Genomic DNA, 18,770 nt, shown 5'->3' on the forward strand with positions numbered 1-18,770 from the left:
TGTAAATTGGGGACAATGAATAATAATCATCAAAGTACTTTTACATATATGTCACACTTGATCTTCACATTTGATTGCTCTCTGGAGTAATCAGTGTATCACTGTATTGTGCCCATTTTATAGATGAGGACACTGAGACTCAGAAGTGCTGCATTGCCAAAGGTCACAGTACTAATAAGTAACAGAATACAACTGAAAATGCTCTGCTCTAACTACCAAGTGCTGCCTCCCACACCCACCAGGGATATGCCAAGGATTCTTGAGACATGAATATGAACTGATCTGTAATTGTTCTAATAGGTGTTATCAGGATCCCTTAATTTCCTCATTTGAAAATCATGGAATCTAGGAATAACAGAGCTGCAAGTCTCTTACAGCTGATCTAGGAACCCACCCCCTTCATTCTGCAGGTGAAGCACAAGGAGGTTAAGTGATTTGCCAAAGGTTACCCCATGAGTTAGTAGAAAATGACCAATGTGATTTTTAAAAATTAGTTTAAAAAACTGCCTACCAAGCCCATTTTTATGGCTTATTTTAAGCAGGTTAATAAGTATACCAGACATAGCTTTAAACCCAACTGAGTAAATGCTGACACTAGTTTATAGATTTAGCAGATAAGTAGCAATAAGGAATTATTCATCTCTCATTTATCATCCAGCCTCTCCAAGGTGCAAGGTATAAAGTGAAGTAAATAGCACTTTAAGAGCCTCCACACATGTGAGATCAAAACAGTAAAAAATAAAGTGGTTTACAAAGCCATACGTTTACAGTGTGGCTGTGCCTGAGGTTTCCTGAAATGTGAAAAAAGAGAGAAATTGAGGCAGATTTTTGCATTTTACAAATAGACAATTTCTAATACAGAGAATTCAGTCTCCAGATTTCTTCAAGCATTAATTAATTTTTTGAAGTATATGTGAGCACCTACTCTGTGCAGAGCATTGTGGGAGATCTGGAGCATTATTAAATATTATTACAGCCATCAATGACTTTTTTTAAGCTTAACGAAGCGACAAAATAAAGCATACACACACACATATACACACATGCACTTGAATTTCGAAGAGTCAGGCCAGTATAAGGGGGATGTTTATGTGAGAATAGGAGGAAAGGGGAGACTGCCTGACTGCTGGGGTAGCCATAACAAGGAGCACAGTAAGGAGGTGGCCTTGCCACAACCTTGTCCCCAACACCATTTCTTTATCATGAGAATGGAGTTGGGAAACGTCATGAGCAGGGGAAAATTCATAAAACAAACAGGAGACAGTGAATTGATTACCCAATTAAGAACCAAATCAAAAAATCCTCTACCATTTAGCTAGATATTAAATACAAACTGGTAGAGAGATGGAGGAGGGACTCAAAGAGTGCCAAGAGCAGTAACATATCCCAAAAATGAAAAAAAAAAATAACATGATTTGCTTATTTGGGAGGTGAGCTCTGGTTATTCCGAAGTGCTGGCTTATTTTATTATTTTTAATCAATCTCAGTTTGTCATTGGTGAACCTGAAGCCCAAAGTTCAATGTCAATAACAGCAATCACCAATCCATAAGTGACTTTACTCTCAGCTGCCTAGACAAAAGAAGCTATGAGACATCTCTTAGAGCCCCATATTCATAAAATTGAAGCATTTTCCAGAGAAAAGAAAATGAAAGATATTTACTCAAAACCCTTTACTTTGTAGATGGGGAACTGAGGCTTAGAGAATTCAAGTGACAAAGAGGGATCATTTAATTTATGTGAAACTGATTTATATGTGCTACTGACAATTACCCAGGATGGTGGGCATAAACTGGAACATAGGATCACCCTATGAAATGGTGGGAGTCAAAACAATGATAAAGTCCAGAACCCTACCCATCATGTGCCCTCCAACATTGCTGTCTTATTTTCTTTATTGTGAAGGCTGGAATATTTATGACTCCACAAGATATTTGGAAGATACTCAGTTTGGAAATGTAAAAATGTATCGAGTGCCCCTTTTGGATGGTTTATCTTCACTCTAAGAGGGGCATGAGATGACTATAGTTTTGAAAGGCTATGATTCATTGAGACCCTGTATCACATCTTCATACCCCCACCTGCCCCCACTGGGGACTAGTCCGGGTCACTGTTGCCACCTTCCTGGAAAGGGCAGGGCCAACAGTGCTAACCAGGTTCCCAGACTACCCCAGAGCTCAGTGCTGCCTTATCGCCAATACTCTCACCCTGGTGATTTTATCAGGGTGAGGAAAGCGTGGCCTTGGGGTTCAGATTTATAGAGGGGAGATATCAGTTCCTACAGCAGCATTTTGAAATGGAAGAACATGGTATATAAGCAGGGTCTCAGAGCCCCTGCTCCCAGCCCTGCCATGCAATAGCTATGTGACTCTGGATAAGTCTGTAGCCCTTTCTGGGTCCTTACTGCCTAATCTAGTAAAGGAGTGTATTGGACCAGAATCCTTGCTGTCCCTTGCAGCTCCAGCACAACCACATCGATGTCAGTGTCAGAGAGAGGCTGTCCTGAGACCAGTAATATGCATGGAGCCATAGTCACCCCACAACAGGTGCACTCAAGCTGAGATGCTGGTGAGGTGTCACATGATGTCTCCTGCACGTGAGCTTTTTTTTCTATGTTTGCACTTGGTGGAAGAGACCATGGCGCATGTGTTTCAGTCACATCCCTGATACTACATCTTCAGTCATAAAGGACAGGGATTTTATATTACGGAATGACAAGTTGAAACTCCAATTTTCTGAGTTTATCTCAACAAACTTCTTTTATTTTTGACTTATTTTTTTAAAGATTTAATTTATTTATTCGTGAGAGACACACAGAGAGAGGCAGAGACATAGGTATAGGAAGAAGCAGGCTCCCTGTGGGGAGCCCAATACAGGACTGGATCCCAGGACCCTGGGATCACGACCTGAGCCAAAGGCAGACACTCAACCACTGAGCCACCCAGGTGCTTTCAATAAATTTCTTAAAACATCCACTACCTGTTAGGAACTATGGAATATCAAATATAGGCTTTCTGCCCTCAAGAAGAGTGAAATTTGGGAGATGGGGAGATGTAGACAGGCAGACATGGGGAGACAGTGAACTGAAATACAATGCACTAAGCATTGTGAAACCAGAGGGAGAGAAGGGATTGATTTTGGGAATGGAAGTTTAAAGTATTTTTTAAAAAATTTAAAGGAGGATATATAAGAAGAAAGCGCTTGCTTTTTCCCTTTTGTGTCCATATAAACCAGTGCCTTTTTATATGGGCAGTGTTTGGGTTCTGAAGGCAAACTATTTGCTTGTGAATCTTGGCCCCGTGACCTAACAAGCTGGGTGAGTTACTTAATAACTTTGTGTCTCAGTTTCTTCATCTATAAAATGGGGGAAACAGAGTGATCGTGTGGATAAATGAGCTCATCAATCCATGCAACAGACTTGGCACCATGCCTGGCATATGGTAAGTGCCCAGTGTTAGCTGTTACTCAATAAATGTTTGCCTAGTAAATGGATTGAAGTTTTCATCTGCAGTCCAAGCCTTTTATCATACACACTCAGACTGGCCTCATATTTTGGGTTCCTTGCTCCACAAGCTCATTAAGATTAGGTTCAGACTTAGAGGCCTGGCATTCCCACCCTTCCACTGTGCAGGACCAGGAGTGAGCCCCTTTGTATCACAGCTTTTGGGGGGCACTGATACCTACTTCTAGAGCCCCCAAGTTACAAATGTTGATGTAGGGAGGGGTCCAGTCTCTTTATCTTATGGACAGGAAATTAAAGCTTAGACAGGTTAAGTGATTTGCCTGCAGTCCTGCCACTCACTGGGTAACAGTTGCCAGATTAGAACCCAAGACTGGGGACTCCCAGATCAAGGAGCTTCTACCACCTGCTGCCTAAACCCTGACTCTCCTGGCCTAAGCTGCATTCTCCAATGAGTTTCTTGGGCCACATCAATCACCACTCTCTCTACTGTCCCCCAGAGGAAAGACTACCCCTTTTCCAGTTGTTAAGTTACATCTAATGCAGAATTAGGACTCTACCTGTCAAGGCTAGTCCCTGCCTCAAAGTGTGGAAAACAACTGTGCCCCTTAGCTCTTGGGGTTAAGCTGCCTTCCCTGTTGACTTACGCCTTTATTTCTCATTAATTGAAAGTGCTTTGCAGGCTTCATGTCCAGATCCTCACCTTCACTGCTCCTACAGAGGAGGTGACCCTGGGCGCTTTCACTAGAAAGGCAGAGGAACTAAAAGCCACCTGCCCCTGTTCTGCAGCCTTCAGTCGCTCACCTTAGGGGCCGTGCAGCATTTCTTCTCATTCTGAAAGGGCAGGGGATGGAAAAGGAGGTAAAGCAAGATGGAAGGAGAAACTGGGAAGAAATTAAGTAGGAAGCCTGAGAATGAACCAAGCTCCATCGTTTTTTACAATGAGAGCAAGGGAAGCGTCTTTGCTATTGTTAAAAACAAAACAAAACAAACCCCGATGCCTGTGTGGCTCAGCGGTTGAGGGTCTGCCTTTGACCCAGGAGCGTGATCCTGGGGTACCAGGATCAAGTCCCACATGGGGCTCCCTGCATGGAGCCTGCTTCTCCCTCTGTCTCTGCCTCTCTCTCTCTGTCTCTCATGAATAAATAAATAAAATCTATTTTTAAAAGCTTGCTCAATTAAAAAAAAGTGTCCAAAAATGGGGCGGGGGGGGGGATGCCACGTGGGCACATTACCATCTTTACACGTAGGTGTACTCACTTTCATCTACCTGCCTGTCTTCCTAACTCTCACTATATCTAGCGAGCTCAGATGGGATATTCGCGGGCGTCCTGACTTTCTCCCCTCGGGCTCGGCGTCATCGCCCCGACGCTATACAGTGGATTCCCCCTCGCGGGGCGCGGCCCTGCCCTGGGAAGGCGCTCGGGAGCTAGGGCAGCGCCGGGAGGGGGGGGGGGCCCCCCGCTGTCCGGGCGCCTGCACGGGCCTCGCCGCGGGGGAAGAGCGGAGGTGGGGGGGGGCGGAGCGGCCCCGAGGGCGAGTGGGGGTGGCGGCCGGGGAGGCTGCGCCCCGAGGGCGGGGGTGGGGGCGGCCGGGAGGCTGCGGCCCGAGGGCGGAGGTGGGGTGGGGGATGGGGGGCGGCCGGGGAGGCTCTGCGGCCCCGAGGGCGGGGCGGGGGCGGCCGGGGAGGCTGCGGCCCCGAGGGCGGGGGGTGGGGTGGGGGGTGGGGGGCGGCCCGGGAGGCTCTGCGGCCCCGAGGGCGGGGGGGGGGGGGCGGCGGCCGGGGAGGCTGCGGCCCCGAGGGCGGGGGTGGGGCGGCCGGGGAGGCTGCGGCCCCGAGGGCGGGGGTGGGGGGCCGGCGGCCCGGGAGGCTGCGGCCCCGAGGGCGGGGGTGGGGGCGGCCGGGGAGGCTGCGGCCCCGAGGGCGGGGGTGGGGGCGGCCGGGGAGGCTGCGGCCCCGAGGGCGGGGGTGGGGGCGGCCGGGGAGGCTGCGGCCCCGAGGGCGGGGGTGGGGGCGGCCGGGGAGGCTGCGGCCCAGAGGGCGGGGGTGGGGGCGGCCGGGGAGGCTGCGGCCCCGAGGGCGGAGGTGGGGTGGGGGGTGGGGGGCGGCCGGGGAGGCTGCGGCCCGGAGGGCGGGGGGGGGGGGGGGCGGCCGGGGAGGCTGCGGCCCCGAGGGCGGAGGTGGGGTGGGGGGTGGGGGGCGGCCGGGGAGGCTGCGGCCCCGAGGGCGGGGGTGGGGGGTGGGGGGCGGCCGGGGAGGCTGCGGCCCCGAGGGCGGGGGGGGGGGGGGCGGCCGGGGAGGCTGCGGCCCCGAGGGCGGGGGGGGGGGCGGCCGGGGAGGCTGCGGCCCCGAGGGCGGAGGTGGGGTGGGGGTGGGGGGCGGCCGGGGAGGCTGCGGCCCCGAGGGCGGGGTGGGGGGTGGGGGGCGGCCGGGGAGGCTGCGGCCCCGAGGGCGGGGGGGGGGGGCGGCCGGGGAGGCTGCGGCCCCGAGGGCGGGGGCGCGGGAAGCCAGGCGGCCGCGCGGAGGAAGCGGGCCCCGCGCTCGGGGCGCCAGGCCCGGGAGGCGCTTCCGCACCCGCCGCCCCCTCGGCGGAGCCGGCCGGGGGCTGACCCCGAGCGCCGCGGAGTCTGCGGCCGCCGGCCGCCCCGCGCTCGCCTCCTGCCGCCTCGGGTTACGCGGAGGCCGTCAGCGCGCACCTCATCAATAAGGCCTGACGGGCCGCCGGCTCCGCGGCCATCCATCACCCCGGCGGCGCGGGCGGAGGCGCGGGGCACCCGCGGGAGGAGGGAGGCCCGGGGGAGGCCGCGTTCACCGGGGGCCTGGCGACTTCAGGGAAGCCCCAACAGGCGTGGCTCGGGGGAAGCATTTTTCTATCAATCAACAAATATTTGACTTTATCCCACCTCTTTAGCCTAAGTTGGTGTTTTTGTTTTTTAAGATTTTATTTGTTTATTCATGAGAGACACAGAGAGGCAGAGGGAGAAGCAGGCTCCCTGCAGGAGCCCGGCCTGGGACTCGATCCCAGCACCCGGGATCCCGCCCTGAGCCAATGGCAGAAGCGAGGCTTAACCAGCCAGGGGTCCCAACCCTAGTGTCTTTATTATTATTATTATTATTATTTTTAAAAGATTTTATTTATTCATTCATGAGAGACAGACAGAGAGAGAGAGGCAGAGACACAGGCAGAGGGAGAAGCAGGCTCCACGCAGGGAACCACGCCCTGGGCCAAAGGCAGGCGCTAAACCGCTGAGCCACCCAGGGATCCCTCTTTTTTTTTTTTTAAGATTTTATTTATTTATTCATGAGAGACACACACACACACAGGCAGAGACACAGGCAGAGGGAGAAGCAGGCTCCATGCAGGGAGCCCGAATGTGGGACTCGATCCCGGGTCTCCAGGATCACACCCTGGGCTAAAGGCAAACCACTGAGCCACCGGGGCTGCCCCAACCCTAGTGTCTTTTAAGGATGTTTTCATTTGTTTTTAAAGAGCTGCAAGGGAGCTTAGGAATGATCCAGCTCAACTTGTACATTTCACAGATGAGGAAACTGAGAGCCAGATGGCGGACAGTGTCCGGGACTGGGCACGCCTGAGGTCATGCTGCCGGGTGGTAATAGGAACTAGAGCCCACATCTCCCCACTGGGACTCCCAGGCCCTGTGCCAGCCCCACCCTGGCACTCTGCAGGAGCCATGACCCGATATGCCTGTTTAGCATCAAGTGTAAGGAATGGGCAAAGTCGTGCAAGTTGGAAGTTTGGGGTGTGCCTGTCAGCGTATGAACTGTGCAGGATCCTCGCAATTCCTATTCCCATGTCAGGCCACCACTACATCCCTAGGTCTGGGACACCTACACTGACAAATAATACAGTTCCTTAAAATAATTTACTTCCTCCTTCCAACTACCCACCCCCCACACACACAAGGAGTTTACATGGTTTCTCTTCATGCACTTATCTGTTCCAGAACTTTCTTCTGTTGCCTTTTTGCTGGACCATTTCTCTCTCTCTCTCTCTCTCTCTCTCTCTCTCTTTCTCTCTCTCTCTCTCTTTTTATGCTGGACCGTTTCTCACTGATCTGAACTGTTTGAATGTAGAGACTCATGTTCATCTTACTTCACTCCAAAGATTTGCAGGGTGCTTGGCGCATAGTAAGTATTCAATAAATGTTCACTCTATGAATCCAACACTTGTAAGAGAATTTAAATAATTCAGGTTCAGAAGGCATCCAGGCTGAAAGCACTATCAGATCACGGTGTCCAATTTCATTTCATAAGAGGAAGACTGGGGCCCACAACCCCAGTCCTTGATTTACCCATGGCCTCCCATGGAGTAAGATCAGATCCTTGGTGGTCCTCAGGATTCCTTTCCTTTTTTCCCCAGAATGTTGCCTGCCATCATGCTCTTCTAGTTGTGATTCCTGCATCCATTTCACATCTTTCCTTCCCTTCTCACCTTTTGGTTCTTCCACTGATTAATTAGCAAGCTCTGCAAGGATAGGGATGAAAGTAACAGGGAAATGGGCAAAGCCAAACTGCTTGCTTTGTTTATAACAGAAAACACAATATTTTGTAGAGTTTTGTTCTGTTTTTGTTTTTGGTGGTGTTTTATTAGTGTTGGGTTTTTTAAATTCAAGTGAAAAGGATAAGATTAAAGCCCATGACCAACAGGTGTCTGTTAACTCTAACATTTATTTTACCCCCATGACCACAGTGGTTTGCCTGGAGTTAGAAACAATGATATTATCAACAACTCTGGGGAAGGATACACATCAACACACACACATACACACACACTTATGTTGAGCAGGGAAGGTAGCGCAGCCATTGTATGGCCCAGGCAATCAGTGGCTTTTGAGCTCCCCTGTGATGTTCACTAGACTATGATTTCTGAAAAATACAGGTACAAAGTGTGGTTTTATCTGGCACAGGGCACAATTTCTTCCCATTGCCATCCGCCCGATGGTTGCCCATCCCTGTGCACACCATAAACTGCAGCTGAGTGTAATGAAAATTGATGTAAGAATCAGAGTCAAAATGACTTATTCCACAGAACTGTTGTGAGGGTTGAGTAGAATCATGTACAGGAAAGGCCACGTTTCAGCAAATGGTTTTCCTTTAGTCCATATAGAAATACAGTCCTACTCTCAGTGGTAAACTCATTTTTGCAAGGCCATGGTTTGGTTTATTCTTGCCTCATGGGATCAGCTGGACAAAACCCAGTCTTTCTAGAGAGACAGATGGCCAGCTGGGTCTTTCACTCTCCATCCTCTACCGCCCTGGTAGGTTCCCTGGGGGAGTGACGGTTGTTGCTGCAAGTGACTTAGCAATTTCTGAGCTTCTGACACCTGGCTCCAGGACCCTCAGGATGAGAGAACAGTATAAGCCTCCTTCACATGTCACCTTCCCTGCAGCCCATTGTGAAACATGGATGCATGCATGGGACATGTGTGAAACAGGCACTGGAGCTGTGTCCAAGATAGACTGCTGTAGTATTTCCTGCTGGCCTCGAGGAAGGATGAGCAATAGGGAGGACCAACCTTGGAAATTGAATCCTTTTGAAAGAGATGCAAGACTTTCTTCTGTATATAAATCACTCTTCTGAAGTATTTTAAGTGGGAGTTGAACATGTACCAGGGATGTGGAGTCTCGCTAAGGACTGGGAATGGGTGTGTGCAACAAGATTGGGGAGGGGGTGTGTGGGGGAGAGTGTAGGGGCTAAAGAATCTTATGCTACCCCAGCAAAACTCTATTTTCCCTCTGCTTTTTGAAGAATCTGATTTATTGAGATGAAATTTACTTACAGTAAATTCACTCTTTTTAGTGTACAGCTCTTTGTGTTTTGATAAACACACAAATGGTGTAATTACCACCACAGTCTAAAAATAGAGAATATTTCCAGCACTCCCCCAAATTTCCTCCTGCCCCTTTGTAGTCACCTCTCCCCCCAACCCCTATCAGTGCCATCTAAATGGATTCATTTAGTCTTTTGAGTCTGGCCTCTTGTGTGTTTGAGATCCACTCATGTTGTGTGCATTGGCATTTCATTCTCTTTTGTTACTGAGTAGTATTCTGTTGTATGGATGTACATCCTTTTATCAATTCCCCAGCTGGGGATCATTTCTGTGGTTTTAAGTTTGGGTCAGTTATATAAACAACTGTAGGTTTTGAGGGTACCAGCAGGGTGCCTGGGTGGCTCAGTCTGTTAAGTGTCTGCCTTCAGGGCTCAGGTCATGATGGGGGGGGGGTGGTCCTGGGATGGAGCCTACGCATAGGGTTCCCTGCTTAGAGGGGAGCCTGCTTCTCTCCCTCTGCTGCTCCCCCTGCTTGTGCTCTGTGTGTGTGTGTCAAATAAATAAAATCTTTTTTTAAAGATTGTTTATTTATTTATTCATGATGGACACACACACACACACACACACACAGAGAGAAGCAGAGACACAGGCAGAGGGAGAAGCAGGCTCCATGCAGGGAGCCTGACATGGGACTTGATCCCAGGACTCCAGGATCGCACCCTGGGCCAAAGGCAGGTGCTAAACCACTGAGCCACCCAGGGATCCCCTAAAATCTTTAAAAATAAGTAAATAAAACATAAGTTACATTTAGCTTGTCTTATCCTGAAGCATACTGAGAATAATACATCTGCTGAACAGCCACATTCAAAGAGTTTGGGGTGAGGATGTCAGAGTCCCTGACAACAGTGGTATATGGAAGTGTGGGGTGGGGAGGGAGAGAGAGAAAAAAAGAAATGAATGAATGAATCTGGGGAGGAATGCCTGTGTGCTAGCTACTGAACCTGGGAGGGATGGAAAGAGAGAAAGGTGGGGGGCGAGATGAGAATTTAGGGCTTCTGAAAGCAGAGTAAAGACATTTTTCACATAGCAATTGAGAAATTGATCGCTTTTGATGATGAGGCTGTGTCTTATAGTATCTGCTCTCAGTCCTCTGAGCAGAGTGTGGGTTTCTCCGGAGACTTCATGGAGGGTGGGTGGGAGATTCTTCTGCTCACCAGAGAAAGACTCCAGCTCCAGAGGCTGCGTGATATGAGATGGAGGAGGAAGGATGGGAGAAGGTTAGCAAAGAGTGCTGGGGTTAGCTCAGCAACTCCGAGGAGCAAAAAGCTCACCGGGCCCCTATCTATCTAGATGCTGATTATTGTATTTCACTCAGACCTTGGCTTCCTGCTTTGTCTCCCTGTACTTCCTTGCCTTGTGGCAATTTGCTGTTTATTAGCACCTCTGCTGAAGAGGGCCTGGGGTTGTAGAAGAAAGCACACTTTAAAGGTAGAGCACCCTCGTCTTTCAATCAAGCATGCAGATGTCCCGCTGAATGTGGGGGAAAGTTGAAACTGGTGGGAAAGAGATGAAATGCCAGGGATCTTTTGGTCTTCTTATTCTCTCGTGTCAGAAGTTTAATGCATATCCTTGGTGAGAAATACGTCAGTCTAGTTATTGCAAGCTCCATGCCTCCCCTTTCCTCCTGCTGTTGCAAAAACCCCCAATCATTCCCAAATAAAAAATACCTCCAAGCCGGGATAGGCGTTAGAAGAACGACCAGACCATTCTCTGTAGGCACCTGCTTCAAGTGTGGGGTGATGGTGTGTGAAGCGATGTTATTGTCCATTGCGGGGAAGCCCACGGGCTGGAGGACCTCGAGGCCTCCAGCCACCAGCACCCCCTGCCGCCCCAGCCTTCTCCACCCCCCCCCCCCCCCCCCGCTGTTTTCGCGAAAACGCACTTGGGCTTCTGCTTCCTTGACACTTTCCTGTCTCTCGCTCGGCCGCGCCAGGTCGCGGCGCCTGCCTGGGCGTCTTCTCCAGCTCCGGGTCACCTCGGGCTCCGTAGCCAGGGGAAGGGTGCCGGGGCTGGCGGAGGAGGGGGCAGCCTGGGCGGAAACGCGCCGGAGCTGGCGATGGGAACATCGTGTCTCTGGTGGCCCCACAAGTCCCCCGATCTGTGCGTCGGGGTCTGACGACTGGCAGCGCTCCAGCCCTCCGGCCGCTGGTGTCCCGGTCACCACCACCGGCCTCCCTGGGAGCTGGGCGGGGTGGGGGTGGGGAGCCCTCGCCTCCGGATTGACCTCATCCCTATCTGGTCCCCCCCTCCAGTGGGCCCTGGCGCTTTCCTTCCCATTTCTCTTGCCTTTCTCTTCTCGCTGGGGGTCTCGATCTCTATTTCTGTCACCTCAACTCCTGACCCCTATCTAGCCTGCTTTCTCTCGGCTTGGTGTTTTTCTCTCCTATCTTCCCCTCTCTCCTTTCTCTGGTGTCCGTCTCTAATTCCCCTCTCTGCATGGTCATACCCTGTTCCTCACCATTTAACACCATATATTTGACTTTTTTTATTGTCTGGCTTCCTCTTCTAGAATCTCCTGGAGACACAATTTTCTCTATTTTGTTCCAAGCGCCTGGGAAGTTCGGGGCACAGAGTAGGTTATCAATAAATGGAAAAGAAAGGAAGAGAGGAAGGGAAGAAGGGAAGAAGGAAGGACCTGTTCCTCTCCAGCTTTCATAGTTCTGTCTCACTCTCCAGGTGCTCCCTAGATTTTTCTCTGTCCTCATCTCTGCCTGCCTTCCTCTGTCTCTCCTTTCTCTTGTTTCTGTTTCTCTCCATACCCCCTCTCCTTCATTTCCTCTTGGTCCTAGTATTTGGCTGGGTCCTTCCATCTTTTCAAGATTTATGGGTCTGGGTCCTCCGTGCCTCCCGAGTCACCGCTCCCCGTGTCCTCTGTCCCGTCCTTGGTCTTTGTTCCAGGGAGCCAGGGAGCCTTCCCTGCCAATCACCGCCTGTCTCAGCACCTAATCGGGTTGTCTAGCTCAACTCAACTTCCAAAATCCCGACTGCATGCCTGCACCCAGAAATCCCATCTTGCTGCAGATTCTGGAGGCCGGGGACTATGGGGTTTCCTTAGGGGTAACCTCGATTTGGGCAGGAGATTTTGTAGTTGGTGAGGGTGGGACTGAGCCACGCAGATAAACGCTTCCCCAGTGACCCAAATCTTGGTGTCTAGCCTGGGCCTCCACATCTTGGTGGTGACCCCCGGCACCTACTGTGTGCCAAGGGACACATTTCCCTTTGAAAGGGGACTGTTCCATTCTCCAACTCCCATCAGCCCTGAGAGATGCCATTAACAATCCCTTTTGTAATTTTAATCATTCAACAAACATTTATTGATATCTACCTAGTGCCAGATGGCCGCTGCCCTTATGGAGCTTACCTTCTGGGATGTGTGTGTATGGGATGCAGGTGTATAACCAACCACAGATAAACGAATTTATAACTCTAGGGAATGTAAGGCCTGTGAGTAAAGCAAATTGACATTTTATGTATTCCAAGAACATTTATCAAATTCTTTCTCTGGATCCTGCACTGCCAGCACAGCAACTTCTAAAAGTCTCTGACAGGGAAGGAGGGAGGGAGGGAGGGAGGACCCACGGGTGAAAATACTGAGGCCCACATCACCAAGACAGGGCCCAGATGTGACAGGCTTGGTGCCCAAAGAGGGGGTACCTCTGGACACCTCAAAGAATGCAGGCCAGGAGCCCATCTCCCCGAAGCTTGGACAGTGGGTACAGGAAGCTCCCGTTTGCTGCTGTTTTCATAAGGTTCTTGAGTGAGGAGGGAGAGAGGGAGCCAGACTGGGAAAGGGGAGAAAGGGGCGTGTGCGAAAGCGTCAGCGTGGCCACTGCCAGCCGAAGTTTCTCTACTGAGCGCCCGCTGGCTCAAGTGCCGGGACTTGTGGGCGCAGCTGAGGCCGGGTTTCAGTTCTGCGTTTGCTGCCCCGGGACCTGATGAGCGCCTTCCCAGTTTAAAGAGCCTCTGGCATCCTCCCCCAATTTAATGAAAATGGGGAGCCTCCTTTATGCTTTTCTTTCCCTTCTCACTGGATCTTAGATTAGGAGACAACAACCTGCCTTATTTTAAATTGATTTTAATTTTTAAATGTCAGGTGTACTCATTAAAGGATATTTAGAAATATTGGAAAAACAAAATGTGGGTTTCAGAAAAGTGTTTCGGGGTGCCTGCGTGGCTCAGTCGGTGAAGCATCTGACTCTTGATCTCAGCTCAGGTCTTGATCTCAGGGTGCTGAGTTCAAGCACCATATTGGGCTCTGAGCTAGGTATGGAGACTACTTTAAAAAAAACAATTAGAAGAGTGTTTCATGATAGGAACTCAATATTAAATAAGGTGGAAAAAATAAGACTTCTAAGAAATCTAGATTCATGACCTATTATTGCCCAGTGCACTGGCTTTGCCACCTGGGAAAAGTGTCTTAACCTCTCTCTTCGTCTCTGAGTTCTTGTTCGAATGAGATGAATGAGACGGTAAAACCATTTCTTCCTCCCTCTCACTCCCCGATGTTGTTGTTTCCTCCAGAAAAAAAAATGGAATTTGAGAGTGTTCAGTAATCTGGAAATGACTATAAAGTATTAGAGGGTGTGCAAAAACCTCTGATCCTTCGGCCCGGAAGCACCAAGGAGGCTTTTGAGGAGGTCTGTGAAACCATGGCTTCACTTTGCAACATCAAATATTTTAAAAATAGTTTTATTTTATTTTATTTTATTTATTTTATTTTTGAGAGGGGGAAGGGGAGGAGGAGAGGGAGAGAAAGAATCTTTAGCAGGCTCCGCGCCCAGCTCTAGGTCGATGAGGGGCTCAATCTCAGGAACCTGAGATCATGATCTGAGCCGAAATCAAGAGTCCCACGCTTAAGGAGTGAGCCACCCCTGCGACGGATGAAATAGTATTTTTAAAAACAAGACAGAATCAAAAAACATTGCTGCCTTCTCTCCTCGCATCTGCCAGTGAGTCTGATGATCACTTCCTGAGGTGCTGAGCTCGTTCTGGTGGGAGGGAGCGGGGGTCTCTATGTCCCCACTCCCAGCTCCACCCCACAAAGAATTCTGGGTGTTCAAATGCCAAGCTGGAGGAGGGAAAGGTCTACGTAGGCTTGCAGCTTAATTCATTCTCCAATTTTGTGTCAACGGGGACCAGCCCTGCCGGGCAATTTGGTTCTCCCAGCTCCGGTCGTCAGTCTGCAGGGGGGTTGCACAGGGGGCAGGGTGGGTAACTCGCGTGAGGCTGTGAGTCTTAGAGGAGGAAACGGGCACCTGGTGGGGGAATTCAAGGGCCGCATGGGTCGGAGCCAGCATACGTTCAGCGCGGGTCACTTTGCATATCTGTCTTGAGCCCTTGTGTCCAGGTCCGCAGAGAAACCTGTACATCTTGGAGGAATTCGTTATAAAGGACGAGGGGGGACTTCCTAGTCCCCTCTTTGGTTCTTTTTCTTTATGGGGGTCTCTTGTTCCGATTATAAGACTATGGGGGCCCCGTGTTTTTTCAGGTGTTGTTGGTTTTCATAAGGGAACCCCGGAGGCTGGTTTCCGCAGGGTGCCAAATGGCTTTACCAACCAAAATCTGAGATTCTGGCACCTGAGGTTAAAATGAGCTGGCTTAGGTCCCGCAAGGAAATCCGGTTACCCCGGCGAGGGGAGACCCTCCCTGGTGTCACCATGAAGTCTGTCGTGCACGGTTTATTCGTGGTTTAGTCACTCTTTTTTTCAGGGAACTAGAGTTCAGATTCCTCTTACACCATGTCCAGCCTACAATTGCGTCTTTACTGGGGTATAGACCAGCTCAAGTCCCAGAGGCCTGAAGAGAGCAAGAAACTGCAATTCATTTTTGTGTCCTGGGGAGATTTTTTTTTTAAGTATGCAATACATCTAAGTAATTCTTATTTGTCTAAAATCTCATGATTTGACTCTTCATTAGACGCAGGCCCTTAGTAAAAAGAGATCAAAGATTTTTTTTTTACAGTATTAAAATTTCCCTGTTGACTATGGGAAAGAAAAGCGGAAAGAGGACGTGAGCGGGGTTGGGCCACCATCCCAGGCCAGCCCAGGGACATGTCCTTAAAAATAGCCAAGAATCCGAATCTCAAACACCGCCCCCCCCCCCCCCAGCGGCCTCCTGAACGAGAGAGAAGCCTGGGAATTTAGCGGCAGCCGATAAACCTCCTCCAGCCGGCGGGCCAGGGAGGCCTTGAAATGCTCCCTGCTCCTGGCAACGCCCGCGGCGGCCGCAGGGGCTCCCGCCTTGCCCCAGCGAGGGGGGGGGGCGATCGAAAGAGAGAGGGAGGGAGGGAGCGAGGGAAAATCAAACACCCCAAAAGAACAGACTGTTCGCCAACCACCTTCTGGACCTTGAGCTAAACCCTTTGGGGAGAAAGTTGGGGCTCCGGGTCCAGAGAAAAAAGCCACAGGAAACACAAAAAATTCTCTATTTCAGGGGCATTCCCAGAAGGAACAAATCTCTCAAGGTTCCCAAGCCTCAGCCCACCTGAAGAGCGCCAGCTACGGGCATGGGTAAAACAGTTCTGTGGGGTCCCTGCCAGAAGAGGACTCCTGGGGAATCTGGGGTTCCTAGCAAGCAAGCGCTTAGAAAAACCAAGCTCTTCCATCTGAGGTCTTACAATGGCCACGTACAGCAGGCTGGGCCTGTCGTGCACCCCCCCCCCCACTCCACCATCCCAGTACAGAGGAGGAGACTTAAGTTCTCAGGGCCTGGAGTGGGGGCAGTGTGTGTGTGGGGTCGCCCCAGGGCACCCAGCTGCTGCGAACCTCAGCACACAAGCTCTTGCACTGCCCGCCATCCCGCACAACTGGTAGAAGCCCGCCTGAGGGTGGTCTGTGCCCTTGGCTTTGGTGAGGACGCCTGGATGGCCGCTCCACCAGATGCTAAGCCCCAAGCCCTTGGCTTGTTGCTAAGAAAATCCACTGCCCAGGCTGCAGGCTCAGCTCTGAGGGTCGCTTGCAGAAAGCAGCTCTGAGACCTCGGGCATCGCTGGAAACACAAATCCCCACCGAAAACGGAGGCCCGTACAGCTTGTCGCTTGTCCGAGCCCACGCGTTTAAGTCTCCAGAAAGCCCTCACAGGCCAATGGGGATGTCGTTTCAGACAGAACAGGGGTCGCATACCCTTCTCCGCCAGGCGTCTGCAAGTGCGCCCACCGAGGGTCCTCCCCAAACCGCTCCAGCTTTCGCGTCCCTAGGAGCCCCTTAGGTTCCCAGACATCTGTGATCTGTCAGCGCCAAATTCTGCAGAGGCGCTTGCAAGGAGTTGAGGGAGGCCGGAGCAGGGTCCCTAAACAGACCGTCCTAAGCTTCCGGGGTGGGAAGGGGCCTAGGCGGGCGGCTGCCTGCGGGTCGGGATCGGGGCCGCGTGGGTGCGTCCAGCCCTGGCGCAGACCTTCCGCGGCTCCACCAGGCGCCTCAGTTTTGTCCCCAAGGCTCGGCCGGTCTGAACCTCCGCACGTTTCGCTCAGGAAAGAGAACTCCCCGCGCAGCCGCGCTCAATCCTTCCTCCGGGATTTTCCTGAGAATCCCCATGAGTTGGCCACGATCCCTTTGGGGGTTTCCTTCTAATCAGCCCCGCGTGCTAGTCTCGTCCGGAGCGCCCGGGTTGCCCTCGCGCAGGCCGGGAACCCACGGCCGATTACCAACAGCGGAAGCTGGCGCAACCCTTTACCCTTCCTTCGCGGCCGCACGGGTTTCATGTAGGCTGGTATCCCGGCCCCCTCCCGACCCCTCTAATCTGATATGAAAAACCTGCTCTAGAGAGAGAAACTCGGCTCTGCGGGGGGGGGGGGTGGTGTTTAACCGAAAGCCTAAGAGCGACCGGCCGGCTGTTATCTGGGGCTGAAGGCTGCGGTAATCGATGGGTTATTTTTACGCGGTAATAGGGCCCTGTGATTGCTCTATTAACCTTTAGACCTGTCTGAGGGACTCTCCGGCTCGCAGCCCCGCTGCGCTGGGGCCTCTAGGCACTGACGCCGACTCCAGACCCAGGCCTGCCACCCTCCCCGCCCCCAACTCTAGGGAGGGGCTGGGGTTGCTGGAAGACCTCTCTGCAGAGAAACCCTGCTGGACTGCCCGGCTCCCCACGCCCCGGCCACGTCCCTGGGATTGGTGCAGCGGCGCCGCAGGCTGCAGGGAAAACGGAAAGATCTGAAGGTGGGAGGCCGTGGAGGATGGGAAGCGTCGCCAGGAAGGGGTGCACGTTCTGCACAAATGCATAAAATTGAGGACTCGAGAGGCCACCTTGCGGACTCCCCAGGCTTCTGGGAAGGCTAAAGGGAAGCTTTGGTGCCTGCGCTCTGACTCGAGTGGGCCAGTCCCAGGTTTCGTGTCTTTTCCACTCGCAGTTTGGGGCTAGCGGGATCCCCACTATCCACTACCTCGCGGAGACTCGCAGCCAGCCGGGCACGTCTCATGGCCCCGTGCACCACAGCCGATCAGGGGTCTTGCCCAAGAGGTCACCTTTCCTTCTATCAGCCCCGCCCCTGGCCGCGGGAGTCCAGACTGCGGCTAGACCCGGACCACCGGGAGGCGGGGGTGGGGGATGGGGTGGAGGGAGGAGGGAGGCGAGGGGGGCTCCTGAATAAAGCCGACCCTGGGTAAAACTGCAAAGCGAATCGACCTCAGGCGCGGCGGTGGGCGAAGCCCCGCGCCCCGGCACCGGCACTTCGGCGCTTTCCGAGATCCGTGCGCCTGGACTTTGCCTGCTAGGGGAGTTTTTCGAACAGCCCCGCAGCTCGGCGCAGAGCGGAGGTGCAGCCTCTGCGGCGCACCCCCGCCCCCCGCCCTTGCACGTGACTCGCACGGGCCAGTCAGCGCCCGGGAGCCGGGGCGCAGGGGCGAGGGGACCCGCGCCGGGACCTGGGGGACGCGGAGGCCGCCGGCACAGTGGCCGCGAGAGGCACCGCCGCAGTAGCTCCCCGGGCGCACAGGGGAGCGCGCGCCGGCCCTCCAGGAAGCGCGAGTCCGGCAGGTACGGCTCTCTCTTTCCTCGCCGGGCTCTTTCCCGCCGTCAGCGAAACTCAGAGCTCCTCTGCGCTGTTTGCCTGGGAGTGGAGAGGTAACTGGTGGATGGAAGGAAGGAGACGTGGGGCACTCCCTCCGCCCCCAAGTTGGCCAGAGACTGCTCAGCTTTGGGCATTGACTTACTAGCGTCTTTAACTCCAAGTGAGGTGGAGGAGGGGGAAGCGGAGAGGGGTAATCCAAGTGCTTTTTGATTTTTGTGTGTGTGTGAACTTGAACGTTTTTAATCCCCGCCCCCCCCCCCCGCATACATTCTCCAGACCTTGTTTGCACCTCCCAGGCCAGGGAGGGCGTGGATGGGGGTGATGGCCGTGCTAAATCACACTGACCCTCTGACCCGGGACAGGCCGCCCGGGGGGCTCAGACGGCGGAGTGTCGCCCGTCGGTGACTGCGGGGACTCAGAGTGGCGGTGGAAGGCAGCGCGACTGGGCCTCG

At 52.7% G+C, this 18,770-nt stretch overlaps 1 protein-coding gene across 3 annotated transcripts in view; it reads left to right on the plus strand.

Annotated features, from left to right (window-relative positions):
* GATA4 (GATA binding protein 4) overlaps nt 1-18,770 on the plus strand; it is an 85,221-nt gene that overhangs the window by 11,051 nt on the left and 55,400 nt on the right. Inside the window, exon 1 of one of the 3 annotated variants that reach the window (XM_055300060.1) lies at nt 18,155-18,284. The exons of the other annotated variants lie outside the window; for them this stretch is intronic. The gene's annotated coding sequence lies outside the window, so the exon portion shown is untranslated. Of the gene's footprint in view, nt 1-18,154; nt 18,285-18,770 lie in introns of those variants that run through there. 3 annotated transcript variants of the gene reach the window in all.

Source organism: Nyctereutes procyonoides, unplaced genomic scaffold (genome assembly GCF_905146905.1).
Source record: "Nyctereutes procyonoides isolate TBG_1078 unplaced genomic scaffold, NYPRO_anot_genome, whole genome shotgun sequence".
In the NCBI taxonomy this organism is placed as follows: domain Eukaryota; kingdom Metazoa; phylum Chordata; class Mammalia; order Carnivora; family Canidae; genus Nyctereutes; species Nyctereutes procyonoides.